This window comes from Cupressus sempervirens, chromosome 5, assembly GCF_028749045.1.
Source record: "Cupressus sempervirens isolate cs-2001-9-10 chromosome 5, ASM2874904v1, whole genome shotgun sequence".
Lineage (NCBI taxonomy): Eukaryota > Viridiplantae > Streptophyta > Pinopsida > Cupressales > Cupressaceae > Cupressus > Cupressus sempervirens.
Genome location: NC_143122.1, coordinates 280,864,823 through 280,874,069, shown reverse-complemented (window position 1 = coordinate 280,874,069; position 9,247 = coordinate 280,864,823).

Here is a 9,247-nt window from a genome sequence, read left to right as displayed (position 1 = left end):
ACATAACCCATAATAGATCTGAAATAAATATGCAATTAAAATCCACATGCAAGAGAATAGACAACATACCCACAAAATGTGACACAAGATATACCTTGGGAAACCCTCATTGAGGGAAAAACCCAGCCTCCAAAAGTGTCCACCACCATGCATTATTCAGCAAAAATACCATTGCAATACAACCATGGAAGCCTTCAAAGTCATAGCCACGATCGAGCAATCCATGTGAACAAGCATGAATCCACACATCCCATGTCATGCTTCCAATCTTCACAAATGCTCCCTTGGCTAACCTGTCAAGCCTTGTCCCACTCGACTCTTGCTTTTTGTCTTCTCCTTGTCACACCAACAACTACCCCTGTGGCTACTTATATAGTAGCATGTCCCACAAAACCACCAAGTGGTATCACATAACCATGTGCTAAAATATATGTGTTGCCTAACCCATTAACCCTACATTTAATATTAGGCATTTAATTTTTTTTCCCAATATTAAATAATTACATGAAATATTATCACAATGTTACAATACAACTCATCAAAAATATTCCACGGGAATCTTTACATGTTGCACATCCATCTAGGTGCTCCTAGATACAACATTACATAATAAAATAAAATAAAATAATAAAATTTAAGCAATATTATGCAATGTGTGCAACACCCATTATCTCAACATAGACCTTGACAAAGAATACTTGGAATGTGGAGAAAACTCAATCGCGTTCTTCAACTAACTTGCAAAAGACAAAAATCATAAATATAATAAAAGATATTAAATAACATGAATAAAAAATGAAACAAATAAGACACAAAAAAACATCGTACATTTGAATGCTTCCAATATACTTTCACACACATAAGACAGGGAAAATGTTTGAATTTATTCGAAGATTAGCCTCATTTAAGTCCATGTTTTAGTGTCTCCACCTTCACAATAGCTAGCAAGATACATAGATCAAAAGATATATTATTGATTTAATACATAAGTGGATTGTGATAAATTACAAGATGGTTGAAGACACAAGAGAGATAGGAAGATATTACTAGATAGGATTTAGAAAGCCAAGAGAGAGATGCATACACTGTTGTGGAAGTTTGAGTGTTGTAGAGAAAAATGCGTTCTTGTAACTTATATATATATATATATATATATATATATATATATATATATATATATATATATATAGATAGAGAGAGAGAGAGAGAGAGAGAGAGAGAGAGTATGAAATCTAAGAGGGCTAGATATTTTGTTAGTAAGAACCGAGAGAACTTGAATGAAGTGAAAACATAAATTTAAAAGTAAGAAGAGGATGGGAAAAGAGGCTTCCAAGCCATTCTAGAAGATTACAAACAAGCTAGGTTACAACTGTTGAAAGACTCAAAATTAATATTTGAACATTATGATATCACAAGATGTGTGTATGGACAGAGACATCCACACAATGTTCTAGTATCTAGACAAATCATGCCAAAAATGACATGAGACAATAGAGACACATGACTCATGGAAAATAAATTTTGAAAGATAACTACTAAAATGTATTCTTGAGAATTCTAAGAGGGAAAACGTTGATGCAAGGGCTAAAATAGACCTACTCAAATGTTAAGGGAATGGACACCAAAGTGATTATGAAAGTGCAGGTAAATTGCAAAAGGGGATGCAATTTTAAACTCTACATGTTTGCCCCAATTTAGTCAGATTATGAATGAAATGAATATGTACACTAAAAGAAATCTATTAAAAACAAATATTATGGGGCCAAAAGAGTATTATACAATAAGTAGATAACACTTTGAATCAAGAAAGCATGACTTGAGGCTAAAGACCTACAAAACTGACGGTTTAGATGGAAAATATTGCACAAGACAACAAGGTTAACAAAGCCACAAGATTAGAACATGATAGCACAAATTAAAATAACAAAAAAAAGAAAAAAGAATTCTTTATTTAATAAAGTGAAAGAGACCTTTGTAAGGAAACTTACAACAAAGAATATAATCGTTTCCACATAACCCATAATAGATCTGAAATAAATATGGAATTAAAATCCACATGCAAGAGAATAGACAACATACCCACAAAAATGTGACACAAGATATACCCTAGGAAACCCTCATTAAGGGAAAAAACCTAGCCTCCAAAAGCATCTATCACCATGTATTATTCAACAAAAAATATCATTGCAATACAACCATGCAAGCCTTCAATGACATAGCCACAACCGAGCAACCTATGTGAACAAGCATGAATCCACACATCTCATGTCATGCTTCCAACCTTCACAAATGCTCCCTTGGCTAACCTGTTAAGCCTTCGTTTTTGTCTTCTTCTCTTCTCACTTTCTCACCCCAAAAACTACCCTTGTGGTTGTTTATATAGTAGCAAGTCCCACAAAACCACCAAGTGGTATTACATAAACCATGTGCTAAAACCATGTGCTACCTAACCCATTGACCTCACATTTAATATTAAAAATTTAATTCTTTTTTCTCAATATTAAATAATTACATGAAATATTATCAAAATGTTATAATAGAACTTATCAAGTATATCCCATGGGAATCTTTAGATGTTGCACGTCCATTTAGGTGCAACACTACATAATATTTATAAAATAATACAATATAAAAATATTATGCAATGTGTGCAACACCCATAATCTCAACAACCTTGATGTAAATGGTTGTCTTAGTATTGTGTATCATCCCCAAAATACAGGAAACAACACATGGAAGAATTCTAAAAAGGATAGAAGAATGTTAGATTGATTGCTTAAGAAAGAATGCAACCAAAAGACAAGGAATAAACCAATATTGAAGAGACATTACATGGCATAGACACTAGCTTGCTTTGTTGCTAGGGTTCATGTAAATATTTATTTTTTTACAAAACTTATTAAACAAAGGCAATCAAATATGGATCATCAAGATTATGTTGGTATGGCTACGAAGTTGTATTATTCTAGATAGCCATACGATAGGGTGATTTTAGATTTCACCCATATGAGTAGGAAATTATGTTATGCTTGGTAGTTGTATGATAGGGTGGCTTTAGATCATATATTGATACAAGTAGTAAATTGTTTTATGCTAGATACTTGTATGGTAGGGTGAGAGAATTGTATAGCATTGGTATAGGTAGCAATTTGCATTATGTTAAATAGTCGTACAAAAGGGAAAAATATTTTCATGTGTGGATTGTCCCCTAATAAGATACTGGATTAGTCCTACAAAGGTAGATGAGGTGAGATAGTGAATCGGTCCCAACAAAGTTAGACAAGATAAGATAGTGAACTAGCCAGCACAAAGGCAAATAAGATTATAGTTGGGGAGATGTAAGAATCTTATGAGAATACTAAGCATGCAGAAAGGACAGAATATATACAAGACTCGATATCACTTGTCATGCAACAAAGAAGAAAATGGTGCATCAATAGATAAAATGTTGATGACACCTATCTCAAAAAGTTGTAATTAATCCAAAAAGGCCTTACATTCTCTAGGACAATGAGCTAGCACTTGGTGATAAGCACAGAAAGGAAGTTATATTTTAGTATGCTAATGAAACGTCTTATATGTAGGAGGAAGAAAAATCAAGCGGGCTTTGAGAAGCCATCACAAAATTTCCTCTTGTTCAGATAAAGAATGAGTAGGAAGGAATCATTTCACTTTTGGAGAAAATTTTGGCTACTCACAAGAAGTAAGGCATGGAGACATCAGATAAAGGAGGAGGGGTTGAATATTTCAATCCGATGTCTACCTAGGAGAAGATTACATGGTAAAGGCCCTGATATAACATACACCAAGGTTGGAATAATAAGTCGTCCAAATTTTAAAGGAAAAATAACAATGCTTAAGGCTATCTTACTCGTATTATCAAACGCACAAATAAATAACGAATCAACAAGAGAATTTGGATCGACCTTCATTTTGGGCAATAGGTCTAGATTACAAACATTAAGAGTTGAACTTGTGTCAGCGATAGTCTAAATAATGCCAAGCCATTGGCATACAGACGAGCATAAGTGGGTATATTGCATTCCTTACTTCTAAAGGTAAGAGTTCATACAAATAGAAGGTGATATTCGAGGAATCTACTTGACTATGAACTATCAGTGAATTTGCATATATAAACCTAGTAGAAGAATCTAGTGGTATCTGTTGAAGAGCTTAAGCATACCTTGGTAAAGTAGAGTAGTTTAAAGAAAATCCTATAGTGAAATCTTAGTTGAGTAACATGAAGTTGATCAATAAGATTGTAGTCACTTGGTTGTTGGATGGAGATTTATGTGCTTAAGGAAGATTTGGTTCAGTAGGTGGTATGGTTTTTCTTAGTTATGAGTATTGTAAGTATCGTTTGTCATTTTATAAAAGGACTAGATTTTTTTCGTATCTCATAAAAAGAACTAGTGAGTCTTTTTTTAAAAGGATGCCATGATTAGAAAGATCTCTCTAGAGAAGGGCTAGCTATAGTCACAAAAGTGACTTTTGTGGTATCCTTGAAACTTTTACAAGAAATGGTTGAAGGATCTTGACCAACATTGACATTTGAGGGATCATGTGTGATAGAAGATTTATCATGCATAAATGTTTCATCTCAAGGGAAGAGTGCATTGGAATAAAGAGATTGTATGGTAACATTGATAAAAGTATCAATGACCTCATCTTCATGCAGCAAAATGCATTTTCTAATTGAAGGAATTTTACAAAAAAAACTGAAGGCATACAGGGACATAGACAGAGCCAAGTCATCATCACATGCTTGAAATGAAGCATTGTTGGTACTTTGAATAAAACTAGAAGTTGAACAAATAAAATAAGATGACCAATGCATTTTGAAAAGAATAAGCCAAATCAAAGAAACAATGCATAATCAAGTCAATTGAAAGTCGACGTATTGGGGTACCACCCCAAAAAAAATGATTAGAGAGGAGATATTTTATTGTCATTTCCATTAGTAAGGAAGACTCAAGTGATAAATAATGTTATAAAAGTAATGCAGTAATGTTCATGTTGAGTTCACCAAAATGTAGAGTAAAGCCAGCTCTATAGAAAGGGAACTATCTTTCCTTAATAGTCGATTTCATAACACACATTCAAATACCACCAACTAGTTAAATTAGTCAAAATATCTAATAATAGATAAATACAATCAAAACTCTAGTTATGAAAAAGGTAAGACCAAATAACAAAGAGTCTAGAGTCCAAATTTAAGTATCTCAACCAAGGACACTAGCACGGTGCTTAGACATATGTGCGACATGTTGTAGTCTTGTACAAATCTCAACATCTAGAATGCTCAAAATCTAGAGAAAAATTAATGATGGTATACACATAACTTGTGAAATCTGAAAGTCCAAAATATAATAAAAGGTATTAAATAACGTAAATGAATACACAAAACTACATAGAACATAAGAAAATCCTCATTCTTTTGAATGCTTCCAATAAACTTATATACACATAAGAGAGGTAAAATGTTTGAGGTTGTTTCAAAACTTGCCTTAGTCAAGTCCATGTTTTGGTGATTCCACGTCTACATCAACCAAATTGATAGATAAATATATGAGTGATTTGATAGGTAAATGGATTGCAATAAATCCCAAGATGCTCACAGATGCAAGAAAGATAAGAAGATATTATTGAACAGGCTTGAGAGCCAAGAGAGAGAGATACATAGATTGTTGTGATAGTTTCAGACTCTTGTAGTAAACACAAGTAAGAGAGAGAAAGAGAAAAGTTGTGAAGGTAAAGTGTTATACTCTGTGTGCAAGAACCAAGAGAGCTTGGTTGAAGTGAAAAAAATGAATTTAAAAGAGAGGAAAAGGGGAAAAGAGGCTTTTGAGACATTCTAAAAATCCTAGGTTATTTCCATCAACCAAGATAAATGACAAGTGTCAAAATGCTCAAAATTGGCATTTGAACATTGAGATATTGCAAGACATGTGTGTGGTGCACAAACTTTCATGTGATTTGTAATTGTCCAAAAAAATCATGCTAAAAAGCGATTGGAGACAAGAGAGAAGCATGATTCATGCAAGAGCAACGCTAACAATAGTTGTTGAAAAGTACCTTTGAGATCCTGAGAGCGCAAAGGTTAATGCAAGGACTGAAATAGACCTACTAAAATGTTAGGGGAGTGGACATCGATGTGCTTACAAAAGCGTAGATAAAAGTGCAAAGGGTTATGCAATTTATAACTCTACACTTGTTATCCATTTTGTTGATGTCTTTTTGAGTTCAACAAAATAGTAAAGGAATATTTCCCTATTGCCAAGAAAAAGCCTCTCCTACTTAAAAAAATACCAATACATGCATTGTCTAAATGAAATATACAACAGGAATTATGGAAGAGATAGAATTTTTTGGGTAAAATTTTGCTAAAGGATGGTGCATGCAAAAGGACTCATTAACATCACTAAGAAATTGCCATGCACGTAGTCATACAACCCCTATACCCTATGTAGAAAAAGTGTACTCTCTTTTTTTAAGTTGACATAATTGGAAATAAAATTGACTACAAGTTTTGTTTTGTTTTTCTCAGGCAGGGTGGGGGGAGGAGCAATGAGTTTATTGTTTGTGTTGAGTGTTGAAGGTCATACATTTGCATGAATTTTTGTGAATCCAAGTCAAACCCCCTTAAAAAATGTCTCAACTTGCACAAACCTACTTTGTATTTAATCAAGTGATTGTGGGATTTTTTGTTCACTGCAAGCACAATGGTGTGGTTTGTTTTCCTCCATGATGCAATATTCTACTTACCCCTAGATCATGCCTTGATTCTCATCTCCAAAAAAACCCCAAATTTTCAAAAGCTTAGATTTAAGAAACACCAACCATCCTATAAGTTTTGGGATGCTTTGAACATAATGGAAATGTACATTTGAGCCCAAAGTGCTACAAAACCTTAACTCTAGATCTCTCAATGTTTGAATAGGAATTTGAGGATCTAGAGTTTTGATGCCATGATGGAATTGATACAAAGCTCAGAAGTCATATTGGAGTTGATAGCTAACCTCATAATCCCCTTCAATCACATGCAACAAAAACACCCATCACATCTGAAGAGGAAAAGCCATGATTGGTATTATACAACTGTGAGAGAGATTAATCTAGATAAGAATTTAATGATGAGATATACAATCAATGCTTATATAAGCATAATGATAAAACCCTAAATGTAAACCCTGAGAGAGGATTAAAAGAAAGCATGACAAGTTCCCACATCGTAATGAAAGAGACAAGATGTGTTACATATAGATAATCTAATTAAGAGTACGAAGTAATTAAGGACCCGATTAGATAATTAATTAGGTAATTATTCCAATTACGCTAACATATTAAGCATCTAATATGCATTGAAGTAGTTCCTATTACACATGTTTTCCTAGTTAAAGTACATTTTTACTTGTGAAACATTACTACTCGCTTGACTTTTTGAGGTAGCCAATTTGATACGTTTCATTCAACATGTGAGTAAACTCAAGAAGTTACAAAACTTTAAAAAATTGAAACCAGTATCTAGTTCACTAGAATATGCATTAGGCCACTTCAATTATTAATAAATTGGATATATGCCTCAACAAAACATCGATGAATAAAAATATTTAAGTTGTTCCATGATTCACAAATATAAATTTAGCATCCATTAGATACATGATTCAACTGAATGTGTTAAACAAAACAAAGATAGATGATTAGATGCTATTAAATGATGACTAATTACTTCCAAGTGAGCAAATCCCCACAAGCTCAAGTTTAGGTTTCAATCTATGAAAACCGATTTGACTTCCATTGATGAGAAAGAGGAAAAACCCATAGGGGATGTACAATTTTAAAAATCCTTCATTATGCATGTTTCATGTCAAATGAGATAGTATACACATCAAAATTTGAAGTGTATCAGCACCCCTATTTGGAACTTTAATAAGCAAGTTTGTAGTAAAGAAACCATGTGAGTCTCGTCATATCAACCATAGATGTGATAGTTGCAAACTTCTAGACGGCAAGTTGTTTTCTCACAAGAAGTTGTAGCTCACAAGTGCAACTTTTTCTTCTCAAGAAATTGGAGTCCTGAATACTTCTTGGCTGCAATAGTGTAACACAATTTGACTTCTAAGAAAAAGTTCTATTTGCATTTTGTGATTTCTATTTTGTTGTCCAAATCAAAATAAAAGAACACTTGAATTTATTGCAAGATCATTTGCAAGCATTTAAGTCAGTTCGGAGTGTATTTGAAGAAAAAATGAAGTGGATTTCCAAGAGAGTCCAAACACATGAATTTTGGCAAACAAATGCTTGAAAAATGAAGTGTTGTCCCTTGACCCACTAGGGGTTGTCGCCCCCAAACACCCGCACTTAAATTACGAAACAAAAGATAAAATTAATGGGGAAATTGCATTAATATAAGTTGATATTTTTATACCCACATTCCTAAGTTCCCCATGTTCATAATGGGTGGTGGAACATTGTTTTATCTCCATTTTTTGGCATCTAGGATTGTACAAATGAAAAAATGCATTTCCTAAGTACTTCAAATTGCTTTAGAGTCTAAAGAACAAGATTTAACATCATTTTTTCTAGGATGGAGATCGAGCCACAACTAGCCATGTCGAACAAGGAGGCATAACCACATTGTACTCTTGGGACTAGATCTTCTACAACTCCCTTGGTTTTTACTAGAACTAGGAAGAGGAATATGCAAACTATTTTGATATTAAATTTACTTTTACTTTTACAAAGAGAATTTGCTATTTTAGTTTCGCTTCATACTATCATGGTTCGAGCCAGCACCACTCCACAAGGATGCCATTTTGCATCCAACTTGCATTTATATGTATCTCTACTCATGTTGTTCCTTTTTTTCACTCTTTTACTAACTCATTGAATGCATCTCCTCATTTAATTTTCAATAAAAAATGCATTTCTAATTAAATTTAAGCAATTTCATATGTTGCCACGTTTTTTCCCAAGAAGTTCCCAAGTTTTCACCGAGTATTTGTCAAGTTTTCTCCTGAGGTGAGAAATTGCGGAGAACATGTTTTTCATCTACGATATCAACCAAGTTATAGTCTTGTCAGGTTGTCAGCATTGGCCTTGTTTGTCTCCAATCAAAGTTTTCATATTGACATGGATAAGTAACATCAAACAAAGATGAATCAGGTTTCTGAAGGTTGATAGATCTAGAGTGAAATGGAAGATGATATAGTGACAGATTTGAAGTTGAAATTAAGTTGTAAAATGG